The 16,280-nt window shown below is 37.0% G+C and overlaps 1 pseudogene; it reads right to left on the bottom strand.

The window, feature by feature from the left end:
* Positions 1–368: 368 nt before the first annotated feature.
* On the bottom strand, positions 369–1,120 carry LOC113254978 (GTP-binding nuclear protein Ran-like; annotated as a pseudogene).
* Between the last annotated feature and the right edge of the window lie 15,160 nt (positions 1,121–16,280).

Below are 16,280 nucleotides of genomic sequence, written 5' to 3' on the forward strand. Positions count from 1 at the left end.
AACAACCCTCTCTGCCAGGGTGAAAGCAGACACACAGGGAGAGAGTCATATCTTTGCCTAACCCTAGATTTATTTTATTTTTATTTATTTATTTATTTATTTATTTATTTATAGATATTTGAAACACAACTTTATTCTGTTTCTAAATGAAAAGGAACGGGAATGACCGTGACAAATGAGATTTCACCCCTGGATATTGTGATGTGGCTATAACAGTCTTCTATCTGAAACTCAGGAAGGAAACCACTGTATTCCAAAACAGCTAAATATGCAGGTCCAAAAAATGAAGGTATTTTTTAAACTGCCACATTCACTCTGAAGCCCATTCATCTCCTTCAGCATCCCCAGAGATGAAGTACATGTTGTGCTCAGCTGTATAATAAAGAGGCAAGCACGCTGCACCACTGATATGATGGACACTTGCCTAGAAAACTAGGCTTGTGATGCTGGGCTGCAGGTGCACTTTCTAACAGGTCATCACCCTCATCCAAGAGAGCAGTTGTCTGAGCAAATTCTAGATCATGCTCATACTGTGCTGCCAAAGCTGGCTCCATGACAACCTCCGGTGGGGCAAGAGCAGACATGGCGACAAACTCCAAGTTAGGGTCTCCAATTAATTTTCTAGCAAGCCACAGAAGGACTTTTCAAAGTTGTAGTTACTTTTGGCAGAAATGCCAAGGTACTCAAGGTTCTTCTTTCAGTGGAAGACAATAGATTTTGCCTTAACTTTCCTGTCCTTAGTGTCCACTTTGTTGCCACACAGCACCATGGGGATGTTTCCCCATACTTGTACCAGATCTCTATGCCAGCTAGGCACATTCTTATAAGCAGCCCTTGATGTTACATCAAACATTACGATGGCACCCTGGGCTTGGATGTGGTAGCCATCTCTCAGCCCACCAAATTTCTCCTGACCAGTCATACCCCATACATTGAACTTAATAGGTCCTCTCTTGATATGGAACACAAGGAAATGGACCTCAACACCCAAGGTGGCTACATGCTTCTTTTCAAATTCACCAGTCAGATGACATTTCACAAATGTAGTTTTATTTCTAGTATCACCGTTGCCAACCGAAACAAGTTTGAACTGGACTTGAGGTTCTTCTTGAGCAGCCATCATGTTGTTGCTTCCAAAAGTGTCTCTGGCCTGTCTGACTGGGGCTCTTAACCCTAGATTTAAACAAATAAACAAAAAACTTTTTAAAGGTTGATTGGGTGATCTGTTTTACTGTATGCAATTGGGGTTCATTTCCTAGATTTCCAAAATCAGTGGAAAAGTCAGACTCCATCTTGTTGGTTAAGCATATCAAGGCAAATTAATTTAAAATTATCTCATATTTGATATTCCTTAGAAAGTTGTATGTTTAAGTAGGTATTTATAATGCCTATGGAGAAGAAAAATAGGAATTGGTGCATTTAAACCAATCTTGATGTATTTGGGGGTGTGTCAAGCAAAGGGGATCAGGTTCCAGGATTTACAGTAACAACCTTCTGGAAGGCAGCTAGGTAGAGATTCCACTTTGTTTCCTGAAAGGTGGGGCATATACCAGCACTCGAGTTTTCTTGGACCATGGCCTCAGCAATGAAGCCGTATTAATGGCCCAGGGGTTGTTCAAATTCAAGGGTGACTCTGAACCATAGTAGCAGAGAATAGGCCACTCACTTGCCATTAGAAAATTCCTCACATATGTTTTAGTCCTTTAGCATTTGTGGTAAGATTTCAACAGAAAGAATGTGAATAGTATTTTCCGAAAGGGTTCTAGTTGCCTGAAGGATTTCCTATCATTTAAAATGTCTGTTGGCAGGTATACAGAATAAAAAAAATTTCTTCCCACCAGTATTTTACAAACTTGTTGAATGTTCATATTAATGATAAAAGACTGAAAAAAAATAAGAGGAGCCCACATTGTCTTTTATGCTCTGTTTGCTCAGATCACATATTAATGTTCCAGAAAGTAGCTCATCACCATTTCTATTGAAGAGGTCTCTTTCTACTTCATTCACCAACTTTGCTGTTTTTATTATCCTATAGACTATGGGAGACTGTTTAGCATTTATCATTGACCTTTTATCTTTGTTCATATTTTACTCTATAATATCTTATGGGAGGTTGCTTATTTTTTTAGAATGGTTAATGTCTGTAATCTTTTTTATTGAAGTGTAATTAGCATATGGTATTATATTACTTTCAGGTGTACAGTATAAATGGTTTAATAATTCTATACATTACTCAGTACTCATCACAGTAAGTGTACCCTTAATCCCCTTTATTTATTTTATTCATCCCCCTTCCCACATCCTTTCTGGCAACCACCAGTTTGTTCTCTATATTTAGGAGTCTGTTTTTCTGTTTGTCTCTTTTTTTCTTCTTTTTTTTTCATCTGTTTCTTAAATTTTATGAGTGAATATCACAAATTTTATTAGTAAATTTTATGAGTGAAATCATATGGTATTTGTCTTTCTCGGTATGACTTATTTCACTTAGCATAATACCCTCTTTGTCTATCCATGTTGTTGCAAACAGCCAGTTCTCATTCCTTTTTATGGCTGAGTAATATTCCAGTATATGCATATAGTGCTCTTATTTATCTGTCCATCTGTGGATGGACACTTGGGTTTCTTCTATATCTTGGCTGTTTTAAATGATGCTGCAATAAACAGAGGGGTGCCTCTTCTTGAATTTGTGTTTTCATATTCTTTGGGTAGCTATCCACTAGTAAAATTATTGGATCATGCGGGAATTCTATTGTTAATTTTTCTGTGGAACCTCAATACTACTTTCCACAGTGACTGCACCAGTTTGCATTCCCACCAGTCCATGAGGGTTCCTTTTTTCTCCACACCCTCACCAACACTTGTTATTTCTTCTCTTTTTGATTCCTGCCATTCTGACAAGTCTAAGGTGATATCTCATTGTGGTTTTGATTTGCATTTCCCTGATGATTAGTGATGTTGAGCACTTTTTATGTGTCTGTTGGCCATCTACATGTCTTCTTTGAAAAAATGTTCAGGTCCTCTGCTCATTTTTAATTGGATTATTTGTTTTTGTGTGTGTGTTCAGTTGTGTAAGTTCTTTATATATTTTAGGTATTAACTGCTTACCAGATATATAATTTGTGATTTTTTTTAAAAAAGATTTATTTATTTATTTATTTTAGAGAGAGAGAGAACACAAGTGGGGAGAGGGGCTGAGGGCGAGGGAGAAAATCTCAAGCCAACTCCCTGCTGAGTATGGAGCTCAGCCGTGGGGCTCAATGTCACAACCCTGAGACCATGACCTGAGTCAAAATCAAGAGTCAGATGCTTAACCGACTGAGCCATCCAGGCACCCCTCAGATATATCATTTGTAAATATCTTCTCCCATTCAGTAGGTTGCTGTGTTGGTTTGTTAATGGTTTCCTCTGCTCTGCAAAGCTTTTTATTTTGGTATAGTCCCAAAGGTTTATTTTTACTTTTGGTTTCCCTTGCCTGAGGAGACATTTCTAGAAAATGTTTCTATGAGTGATCTATTTAAATATCATAGAAAAAGAAACAAAGGAAGTCCTTAGTATTTGACTGAAGAGCTATAGTTTGCAATCGCAGTTCTTTTTTTTTTTTTAATCATCCTAGTTTTTTAAAATTGTGGTAAAATACACTTAACATAAAATTTATCATCTTAACCATTTTTAAGTATATAGTTCAGTGTTGTTAAGCATATTTCACATTGTGCAATCAATCTCTAGAACTTTTTTGTCTTTCAAAACGACACTCTGTACTCGTTAAACAACTCCCCATTTTCCCCTCCTCCTAGTCCCTGACAAGCACCATTTTACTCTGTTTCTATGAATTTGACTGCTCTAAATACCCTCATATACATGGAATCCTACAGTATTTGTCTCTTTTTGACTGGCTTATTTCATGTAGCATGATGTCCTCAGGGTTCATCCATGTTGTAACGTGTCAGAATCTCCTCCCTTTTTAAGGCTAAGTGATATTCCATTGTATGGACATACCACATTTTGTTTATCCATCCATCTGTTGATGGACATTTGGATTGCTTCCACTTTTTGACTATTGTGAATAATGCTTTTATGAACACGAGTGTGCAAATATCTGTTTGAGTCCTTACTTTCAATTCTTTTGGACATATATACAGAAGTGGGATTGCTGGATCATCTGTTAATTTTATTTCTACCTTTTTGAGGAATTGCTGTACTGCTTTCCATATCAGCTGCACCATTTTACATTCCCATCAACAGCATACAAAAGTTCCATTTTTTTTCATATCTTCACCAACACAGTTTCTGTTTTGTTTTCTTTTCCTGGCGGTAGCCATCCTGATTGGTGAGAGGTGATTGTTGTGGTTTTAATTTGCATTTCCCTAGTGATTAGTGATGTTGAACATTTTTTCATATGCTTGTTTATCATTTGTGTATCATCAATAGAGAAATGTCTATTCAAGTCCTTTGCCCATTTTCTTAGGTTATTTATTGTTTGTTGAGTTATAGGAGTTCTTTGTATATTCCGGATATTAATCCCTTGTCAGATATATGATTTGCAAATATTTATTCCTGTTCTATAGGTTGCCTTTTCCTTCTGTTGAATGTGTCCTTTGATGAACAGTTTCTTATTTTGATGTAGTCCAATTTATCTATTTTTATGTTTGTTGCCTACAACCACAGTCAGTCAGTTGAGATTTGAACATTGTATAGGATTAATTAGAAACTATGTTTGAAGTTGAATTTAATGCTTTTTCCACTTGGTGGTAGTTTCTAGCAGTTTTTCAAGTTTTTAATCTTGATGGACAAGATGATGCCTCCATCCTTTTAAAGGGTTAATTGAGTTGATGAAAATAGACAGATTGGGGTATTTTGAGATAACAGCATTTCTTTGTCTAGCTGTATTTATGCTACTCATTTTTTTTCCAGTGAAAGACTAAAGGGATTTTTAATTACCATATATTTTAGCTCTCCAAAGCATAGTAAAAAGGGGGAAGTTATATTTTTAACATACAATGAGAAATCTATGCATTCAAACCCAACAGAGAAAAGCAAGAGATATTGTTCCTCTGAGCAACTACAATTAACACAACCTGCCTTTCTCCAAAACCCAAATCTTTTGACCTACATTGAGACTAAACAGGAGTTTCTTTGTATAGTCTTAGAAGCCTTGAATGCTGAGAAGCTAACTCTGGGGGGGTAAAATATTAAAGAAGCTGTCTGTGTTAAGTAAGTTGCTGTTCAACATTTGTGCAAGAGTTTGTTACCCCACTTTAGTGAAAGTACGACCGTAGGATTGTATAGTTTCCTGGTGGAAAATATAGTTGTAAAATATCAGTAAAGGTTGTATGAATTTACAGGAGAAGGGAGAAAAGAGTAACAAGAAAACACAAACAATTGTTATTTTTTTCAAATTGCTACCATTAAAATTTCCCTTTGCTTCTCCCCCTCCATTTTATTGTGACATGTGCTGTAATAATATATCCACAACGTGGGACATTCCTTGCCTTTCTATGTGAATCTGTATTTAAGCATTAAGAAGTAGTTTACTTTCGGGCGCCTGGGTGGCGCAGTCGCTGGGCGTCTGCCTTCAGCTCAGGGCGTGATCCCAGGGTTCTGGGATCGAGCCCCACATCAGGCTCTTCCGCTGTGAGCCTGCTTCTTCCTCTCCCACTCCCCTGCTTGTGTTCCCTCTCTCGCTGGCTGTCTCTCTCTGTCAAATAAATAAATTTAAAAATTAAAAAAAAAAAAAAAAAAAAAGAAGTAGTTTACTTTCCTTTTTGCATGATAATTCAATAGCCACTAAAATGTATACGTTTAGGATCCACAACTGTCTGCATTATTCTCTACCTTTCACAGCAGACAGATTCTTAGAGGTAAAATCTGAATTTGATCTCTGCAGAACATTCAAGACCTCAAGGATATCTCAGACTTTCTTCCATTTGCTACTTTTGACTCTCAGTTTGCTGGGAGTCAGTTCATTCCTGATAGGCATGGATAAGTTTTTGTTCCCATGTATGTGAGATTTACAAGGACCTGAGTAATGTCATGATAAACTTATGTCATCTTCTTGGGATGGGTATCTGGGTGGATGATGCCTCTTCATGTGAAAATTTTACTATCTACAGAAAAACAAACTGGACTTATTATACTCAAAGTAATATTTCTTTTCTCTTTCTTTTTTTGTTTCTTTGATATTAATATTGTTTTTACTTTTTGTATGGGAAATTTACAAATAAAACAGAAGGAAGAAATAGAAACAAAGGAAATGTTGGAGAATAAGGAAAAAGAAGAAAGAATGATTAGGAAGGAACATAGGGAAGATAAAAAAAAAAGTAAGAGTAAAGCAGAACATTTTGTCTGGCCTCTGCTAATTTCTTATACAGCTTTGGGATTTATACTGTAATTACTATTCAAATAACATATCAGGGTGGTAAAATGAGAAAAGTTGATTATCTGGGAATTCAAGATGAAAGAGCCTTTGAAAGAACTTTATCTAGCTTAGCTCCACAGCTTGCAGGGGAAGAAACTACACTGTGAAATGATTTCCCCAAAGTTCTTCCTGGTAATGAATAGAACTGGAATTACAACTAATGACCAAGTCAGTATTATTAAATGACAAATACAGCGTAATCAAAATTCTGATATTAAGCCCAGCTCAAAATTTAATGAAGACCACTCCCCATATATTGCTATACATTCTTAATCATGTCATTGTAGTCTATTTGAATCATGCTCTTAGTGCCACACAACAGATTTGGTTCATAGGCCCTGGAAAAGGAGCTAGAAAACCTTGTTTTGGCTCTGCTTTCTTTGTGAACTTAAATTTCCCCATCTATAAAATTTAAGTGTTGGACAGACAATTTCTAGTCTTTTCCAGGTCTGAAAATAAATTTCTAGGAATATTTCCTCTTTCAAGTTCATGTATAGCTCCCCACATGCTCAGTCCTGAAGCACTTTTCCCAGAGCAGTATTTGCCTGGTAGATCTCATCAGCATTGCAGTCTGCCACATCAACATAGTCAACCTGGTCAGCCAGGTTTGGATAAGCTTTGCTGTTTTACTCAATTTGAAGCAATCACAGCCACACTCCTTCTCTGTAGCCACACCACCCAAGTATGCATTCCTAATTGGCCAAAGTTATTAAATGGCTCAGAAAGGGAGGTTTTTTGTTTTTCTCTTTAAATTCTCAACAGGGAGCAAAGCAAAGCATATTAGACCACATATCCCGCAACTCTTGTACTGGGCTATGTATATCATCCTGTAGGGGACAGGTTTCTTTTCTCCAGCCCTAAAAATCTCAAGAACAAACCTTAAATTTGTAGAGCATGATGTTAACCCCTTTGCACTGTGGAAAGAGCTCAAAAATAGACTTAGTTTCTTGAAGAACAAAAAAATGAAAACAGATGTAAGACTTTTGTAAGCAGTAGAAAACGATCTACAGATGGATAAACGGATTGCCATAAGAGCTAATGTACTTATAAGTAAGTAGGGTGAGCATACATCCTGTTTTTCCTGGGGCAGTCCTGATTAATTCTATTATCCCAGTGTAACTATTAATAACACCACTTTCACTCCAAAAGTGTCCCAGTTGAGAAACTAAGTAGTAGTGTTACCCTTCAAATAAGCCATGCTAATAAAAGTTTGTGCTTCCCATCCTAGGAGTGGAGGGAACAGCTCTCTTCTAGGCTTCCTTTCAAGGTAGTCACCTTGAATTGCAGATTCAAGAACATTGGCTACTTATATGTCCATTTTAATAAAGTTTATTGTCCCACCTCAGTTGCCTGTCAGTTTAACCATGAGAAAACTATTTGATCATACTTAGGGTCCATCCCTGTCTTGGCCTGAATGAGAGCAGATACCCATGGCAGCATCTTTCGGAGCCATGTGTCATGATACTGGAAATTTAGGCCTTCTTTGTTGAGAAACATTGGCTTTTTATCACTTAAGAACAGCTTAGCCCTTTTTCTCCCTGTTGTGGGAGAAAACCAAGCTCCTTAAAGGCAGGACATGGGGAAGGGTGTATTAACTGTTAACGTGTGCCATATGCCAACACTAATGAGAAGGGACAGTTTTGTACCATAACACAGAACATTAAAAAGCTTGCTTGGGGGCAAGAGAAGCGAAATGTCAATCCACCGAGTGCTTTTATAAACGTGAGCCAAAGCAAAATGTCAGATGTTTTTTTATGGATCATATAACTGGGGAGAGGGATGGTTGTTGGGCAAGACGGGTTTTGTAGCATTATCACTCATAATGAAATTTCAGATCATCACTTCTGAGGCTTCTCCAGGAGGTGCTGAGCATCCCACATTACAGAGAAAAATGGAGCATCTTTCATTCACTGTGAACCCAGACACATCCTGGGGGTTGAATGGAAAGGGAATGAACCATCCACAGGAGGGGTATTTATTCTCCATCCCCTTCTCCACCCTTTTTGCTATCTGGTGGTTGTTTTAATTTTTAGTTTTTTAGAAGGAAATTGTAAATAAACTGGGAAGATTCATTTTTGCTTTACAACAAATTGAGTTTCTGTACATAGGCAATATCTTTGCATCAGGTGACAATCATCCATATCAAGTATATCCTAAAAGAACAGCAAGAAGGGCAAGATATATATGATCTGTGATTATGTGCACAAGAGGAAAAAAAATTTTTGTATTTTTTTTTCTGCAGAAATACTAATTGGAAGCTTAATGTGAACATATCTTACTCTAGGAGATTTTTTTTTTTTAATGAAGCATTAATGAAGTGTTTCAAGACATTTCAAAATAAAAAAATCAGAGTAAATTAGTAACTTCATAGGACAAAAATATTAGTGTTATTAATGGCATTAATATTTAAGTAGAAGATAAAAAGAACCTATTTATTATGAAAATATTTCAGTAAACTCAGATTGTTTTTAGAAAAACACCACTCTCATGCCTAGCTTGTTCATCCTATCTAAATTTTTGTTTTGTTTTCTTTTTAAGAAATTTCTCATCAGCCAAATCCCTGAAGCCATGCCTTTCTATAATGTTCCTTTGATAACTTAAGTAAAACTTTCCTTCCTATTTCTGGGAGCCATTTTAGCTAATCTCTGAACACTTTTAAAGATCACAAAAGGAGCTCGATGAACTAAATCACATTCTTTTCCAACTTATGGTAGGTTCTGTTCCCTCAGTAATTTGTCTAATAGTTCCCAGGGAATTTTCCTGAGATATAAAACAAAGAGAATTAAATAGGAGGCCCTAGTATTTGTGCATTACATTGGCATTATATTTGCATGTTTCCTCCAGGAAGTATAGAGTTTGCGTTCTGCCTAGAAATATTTGTTTGCTAGCTTGGGTTTATATTCCGTACCTCCACCAATATTGTATCTTATCCTTCTATGTTTCCATCACATCATTTATTTAAAATTTTTTATTGATCATAACTACATCTCATAAATTGGCTGATGAAAATAAATAGGTTCACCCAGTCCTTGGGAGCTTTTTCATCATGCAAATGATTCCAGGTTTTTAGGGTGTTTTGTTTTTGTTCATTTTTCCCTTTTGTTTCAAATTTTCACCTTTTGGCCAATTAAAGAGAATATTCCAAGTGAGAGGCTCTTAAAAGACATCATAGGTGTGGCATACTCATCTTCTCATTTTTTTAAATTCTCTGGTTTATCAAGAAAACCTAGAAGTGGGAGAGGACCAAGAGAGAGGGAAACAACTGAGTTGAAGACAGGAGAGACTCTTTGAGGGAGATGAGATCCTACCCTCTCCTGTATTCCTGTCCTCTAGGCGCCCATGGTCCCTGAAGCATCACCATTGTTATAATCACTCTTTACATGATTATTTCCCTTGTTTTTTAATGGTTCAATGGCTGTAGAAAAGATCTTCCCTAAGAATATAAATGGAAGAATCTTGAGATGGCGTTCCTCAAAATGTAATTACTTACTAGAACATGGAACAGTTTTTCAAAAATAAAAGCATACAGAGTCAGGCTTAATCATTCTTTGTCTCTTTTGTTAACAAGAAGGACTAGAAAGATTTGATGCCTAATTCTAATTAAGACATTATACTGTTATACAAATCTTTTTCCACTTTACAGATAGTGTTATATCACTAACTGTAAAATAGACGCTTTCTTTGCCTTTTGGGCCAAAATCACAGTCTTATTTTTCATTTCCGTTCTGGGTTTAGTCTTGCTTGAGAAATAAAAATCATGTGCAATTTTCTCACAAATCAGATTTCTTCAGATGTGAAGACATTTGCTTCCTTACTTCAGAGCAACAATCTGATTATTGTCCTTTAAGAAATAATGTCTTGAAGGGTGAGAGTTCACCAGTATTTACATTCTGTTTATTTGGATTCTATCCCTTCGAGAAAATGGCAAATTCTTTCAGTATGCCAGCAGGAAAAGGGGCGATGCTTATACACAAGAGCAAAACAACTTTTGTTTTGAAGAAATATTTTTTCAATCTGGTTCAAACAAGGATTTCTGTACAATCCATTGGTTGGTTTTATCACACAATAAATCTAATTCAGTTGTTTAAATGACAGGAAACTGGTTTGAATGGGTATAGATTATTATTATTTCCAAAAAAAAAAAAAAAAAAAAAAAGAGCTCAGCCTCCAGGAATGCCTTCTTAAAAATCAGAGCTTAATTTCTTTTCAGAATTACAGTTACTCAATTCTCTCTGATGCCTTATTCTTTTTTTAGAATAATAGTTTTCTAAATTGTTTGTTAACCATTTCACAGCTATTACACAGCTTCATGAAACAATGTATTAATCTCAATATATAACAGTGAAGAGCTATTTATAAAATGAAATGACTTCCATCCTGCATTCTCCTGCAAACCTGCGCCCTCCAGTATACCCTTAGCTAGAGCCAATCCATAGCAGTGCCACAAGCCTGGCAGTGTGTAAGCAGCCCCAATAGTGGCCAGTACAAAGTGACTTCTGCCTGAGGAGAGGGAAGGATAACCACGCACACCAGTCCAACCGTGCCCCAGCAGTGGGCTAGGGGCAAACATCAGGTCTGACTGCAGGCGGCATCCACTAATGAAAGCTTCTCAGATGACAAGACAGGGAGAGCACCCTGTAGTTTAGGGCTACTGAAGCTCTGGCAAAAGCCTGGTCTGACTCAGCTTCATCCCAGTATGCCCCAGACTGGCCCACTAATACCACAGAGACCAAACTGTCCCCACAACAGGCAAAGAGAGCCACTGCAGATGACTGGGCTGAAGGCAAAAGTGGCTTAGCCACAATAGCAGGGTGCACACAACACACATAGAAGACATCCCTGAAGTGCCAGTTTCTGGTGAACAGGAGACATTGCACTGCCGGGCACTATAGGATCTCTTCTTCATAAGGTCACTACATTCAAGAGTAGGAAACAGCTGACTTTCCTAAAACATAGAAACAGACACAGAGAGTTAGACAAAATGAAGAGACAGAGGGATATGTCCCAAATGAAAGACTAGGACAAAATCATAATAAGAGAGTTAAATGAAATGGAGATGAGTAATATGCCTTATAGAGAATTTAAAGTAATGGTCATAAAGATACTCACTGGACTGAAGAAAAGAGTGAAGGACCTTTGTGTGACCCTTGAAAAAGAGATGAAAAACATAAAAAAGAACCAAAGATTAATAACTAAAATTAAAAATACACTAGAGGGAGTGAATAGTAGACTAGAGGAAGCAGAAGAACAGATCAGTGACCTGGAGGACAGAGTAATGGAAAGCAACCAAGCTGAACAGGAGAGAGAAAAAAAAATTATAAAATAGGAAAACAGACTTAGGGAACTCAGCGACACCATGAAGCATAATGACATTTGCATTATAGGGATCCCAGGAAGAGAAGACAGAGAAAAGGGAGAGAAAATTTATTTGAAAAAATAATAGCTGAAAACTTCCTGAATCTGGGGAAGAAAACAGAAATCCACATTCAGGATTCACAGAGAGCCCCCAACAAAATGTAAGGAGGTCCACACCAAGACACACTAATTAAAATGGCAAAAGTAATGATAAAGAGAGAATTTTTAAAGCAGCAAGAGAAAAGAAGAAAATTACAGGGGAAACCCTATTAGGCTACTAGCTGATTTTTCAGCAGAAACTTTGCAGGCCAGAAGAAAGTGGCATGATATATCCAAAGTGCTGGAAAACAAAACAAAACAAAACCCCAAAAGCAACTGCAACCAAGAATACTCTATCCAACAAAGCTGTTATTCAGAATAGAAGTAGAGATAAAGAGTTTCCCAGACAAACAGACGTTAAAGGAATTCATCACCACTAAACCAGCCTTATGAGAAATGTTAAAGGGAAAGACCATAAGCAGGAATAAGAAGAATGAGAGGATCGAGTAGTAAAATCAAGTATATCTATAAAAATCAGTCAAGGGATATATTAAAAAAGGATGTGAAGTATGACATCATATACCTAAAACAAGGTGGGAGGTATAAAAATTTAGTCCTTATAGAATGCATTTAAACTTAACTGACCATCAACTTAATGTAGACTGCTTTAGGCATAAGATGTTATATATAAACTTAATAGTAACCAGAAATCAAAAACCAGTAATATATATGCAAAAAATAAAGAGAAAGAAATCTAAATATATCACTAAGGGAAGCCAGCAAGCCATGAGAGAAAAGAGCAAGAGAATAACAGAGACAAACTGAAAAACAACCATAAAACTATTAACAAATGGCAATAAGTACATACTTATCAATAATTACTTTGCATGTAAATGGTGTAAATGCTCCAATCAAAAGACACAGGGTGATAGAATGGATAAAAAAGCAAGAGCCATCTATATGCTGCCTATAGGAGATTCATTTCACACCTAAAGACACATGCAGATTGAAAGTAAAGGGGCGGAAAAGCATTTATTGTGCAAATGTAAGTGAAAAGAAAGCCAGGGTGGTGATACTTACATTGGACAAAATAGACTTTAAAGCAAAGACTATAACAAAACACAAAGAGGGACACTACACAATCATGAAGGTAGCAATCCAACAAGAAAACAGAATAATTATAAATATTTATGCACCCAACATGGGAGCACCCAAGTACATGAAACAGCTAATAACAGAAGCAAAAGATGTAATCAATAGTAATACAATAATAGTAACTTTATTTTTTATTTTTTTAAGATTTTATTTATTTATTTGACAGAGAGGGAGACAGCAAGTGAGAGAAGGAACACAAGCAGGGGGAGCAGGAGAGGAAGAAGCAGGCTCCCAGTGGAGGAGCCAGATGCAGGGCTCGATCCCAGGACTCTGGGATCATGCCCTGAGCCAAAGGCAGACGCTTAACAACTGAGCCACGCAGGTGCCCCAATAACCTTAACACCCCACTTACATCAATGAATAGATCACTCAAACAAAAAATGAAAAAGGAAACAGTGGCTTTGAATGACACATTGGACCAGTTGGATTCAGAACATTCCATCCTGACACAGCAGAATATACATTCTGTTTAAGTGCACATGGAATGCTTTCCAGAATAGATCATATTTTAGGCCACAAAAAATGTCTCAGCAAATTCAAAAAGATTTAAGTCATACCATGTATCTTCTCCGACCACATATTATGAAACTAGAAATCAACGACAAGAAAAAAATCTGGAAAGAACACAAATACATGGAGGTTTAATAACAACTACTAAACATGAATGGGTCAACCAAGAAATCAAAGAGAAGATTTAAAAATCCATGAAGACAAATGGAAATGAAAACACAAGGGTCCAAAATCTTTGGGATGCAGCAAAAGTGGTTCTAAGAGAGAAGCTGATAGCAATACAGGCCTACCTCAAGAAATAAGAAAAACCTCAAATTAGACAACCTAACCTTACATCTAAGAGAAATAAAAAAGAACAAACAGGATAAAAATACATTAATAGTAAGGGACCTCAACACTCCACTATCAGAAATAGACAGAACACCCTGGCAAAATAAGCAAATAATCAAGGCTTTGAATGCCATACTCGACGAGTTGGACCTCATAGATATATAGAGAACACTACACCCCAGAACCAAAGAATACTCATTCTATTCTAATGCCAGTGGAACATTCTCAAGAATAGACCATGTTCTGGGACACAAAACAGGTCTCAACCGATACCAAAAGATTGAAATTATCCCCTGCATATTCTCAGACCACAACGCTCTGAAATTGGAACTCAACCACAAGGAAAAATTTGGAAGAAACTCAAACACTTGGAGACTAAGAACCATCCTGCTCAGGAATGACTCGATAAACCAGGAAATCAAAAATCAAATTAAACAATTTATGGAGACCAATGAGAATGAAAATACAACAGTCCAAAACCTATGGGATACTGCAAAGGCAGTCCTAAGGGGGAAATACATAGCCATCCAAGCCTCACTCAAAAGAATAGAAAAATCTAAAATGCAGTTTTTATATTCTCAGCTCAAGAAGCTGGAACAGCAACAGAGGGACAGGCCTAATCCACGCACGAGGAAGCAGTTGACCAAAATTAGAGCTGAAATCAATCAATCAGAAACCAGAAGTACAGTAGAGCAGATCAACAGGACTAGAAGCTGGTTCTTTGAGAGAACCAATAAAATTGACAGACCACTGGCAAGACTTATCCAAAAGAATTGAGAAAGGACCCAAATTATTAAAATTATGAATGAAAAAGGAGAGGTCACGACGAACACCATTGAAATTGGAAGGATTATTAGAAATTTTTATCAACAGCTATATGCCAGTAAACTAAGCAATCTGGAAGAGATGGAATCCTTCCTGGAAACCTATAAACTACCAAGATTGAAACAGGAAGAAATTGATTTCTTAAATAGGCCAATTAATGATGAAGAAATTGAGTCAGTGATAAACAGCCTTCCAAATAACAAAATTCCAGGCCTGGACGGTTTTCCTGGGGAATTCTACCAAACATTCAAAGAAGAAATAATACCTATTCTCCTAAAGCTATTTCAAAAAATAGAAACAGAAGGAAAGCTACCAAACTCATTCCATGAGGCCAATATTACCTTGATCCCCAAACCAGGCAAAGACCCCCTCAAAAAGGAGAATTACAGACAGATTTCCCTAATGAATATGGACGCCAAAATCCTCAACAAGATACTTGCTAATAAAATCCAACAGTACATTAAAAGGATTATCCATCACGATCAAGTGGGATTCATACCTGGGATGCAAGCGTGGTTCAATATTCGCAAATCAATCAGCGTGATACATCATATCAACAAGAAAAGACTCAGGAACCATATGATCCTCTCAATTGATGCAGAAAAAGCATTTGACAAAATACAGCATCCTTTCCTGATTAAAACCCTTCAGAGTGTAGGAATAGAGGGTACATTTCTCAATCTCATAAAAGCCATCTATGAAAAGCCTACTGCAAATATTATTCTCAATGGGGAAAAGCTGGAAGCCTTTCCCTTAAGATCAGGAACTTGACAAGGATGCCCACTCTCGCCACTATTATTCAACATAGTACTAGAAGTCCTTGCAACAGCAATCAGACAACAAAAAGGGATAAAAGGTATTCGAATCGGCAAAGAAGAAGTCAAAATATCTCTCTTCGCAGATGACATGATACTCTATATGGAAAACCCAAAAGAAGCCACTCCCAAACTATTAGAATTTATAGAGCAATTCAGTAACGTGGTGGGATACAAAATCAATGCTCAGAAATCAGTTGCATTTCTATACGCGAATAACGAGACCAAAGAAAGAGAAATTAGGGAATCCATCCCATTTATAATAGCACCAAAAACCATACGTTACCTTGGAATTAACTTAACCAAAGACGTAAAGGACCTATATTCTAGAAACTATAAATCACTCTTAAAAGACATTGAGGAAGACATAAAAGGATGGGAAAATATTCCATGCTCGTGGATCGGAAGAATTAACATAGTTAAAATGTCCATGCTACCCAGAGCAATCTACACTTTCAATGCTATCCCGATCAAAATACCGAGGACATTTTTCAAAGAACTGGAACAAATAGTCCTTAAATTTGTATGGAACCAGAAAAGGCCCCGAATCTCCAAGGAACTGTTAAAAAGGAAAAACAAAGCTGGGGGCATCACAATGCCGGATTCTGAGCTGTACTACAAAGCTGTGATCACAAAGACAGCATGGTACTGGCACAAAAACAGACACATAGACCAATGGAACAGAATAGAGAGCCCAGAAATGGACCCCGGCTCTTTGGGCAACTAATCTTTGATAAAGCAGGAAAAAACATCCGGTGGAAAAAAGACAGTCTCTTCAATAAATGGTGCTGGGAAAATTGGACAGCTACATGCAAAAGAATGAAACTTGACCACTG

Source organism: Ursus arctos, unplaced genomic scaffold, assembly GCF_023065955.2.
Source record: "Ursus arctos isolate Adak ecotype North America unplaced genomic scaffold, UrsArc2.0 scaffold_5, whole genome shotgun sequence".
Lineage (NCBI taxonomy): Eukaryota > Metazoa > Chordata > Mammalia > Carnivora > Ursidae > Ursus > Ursus arctos.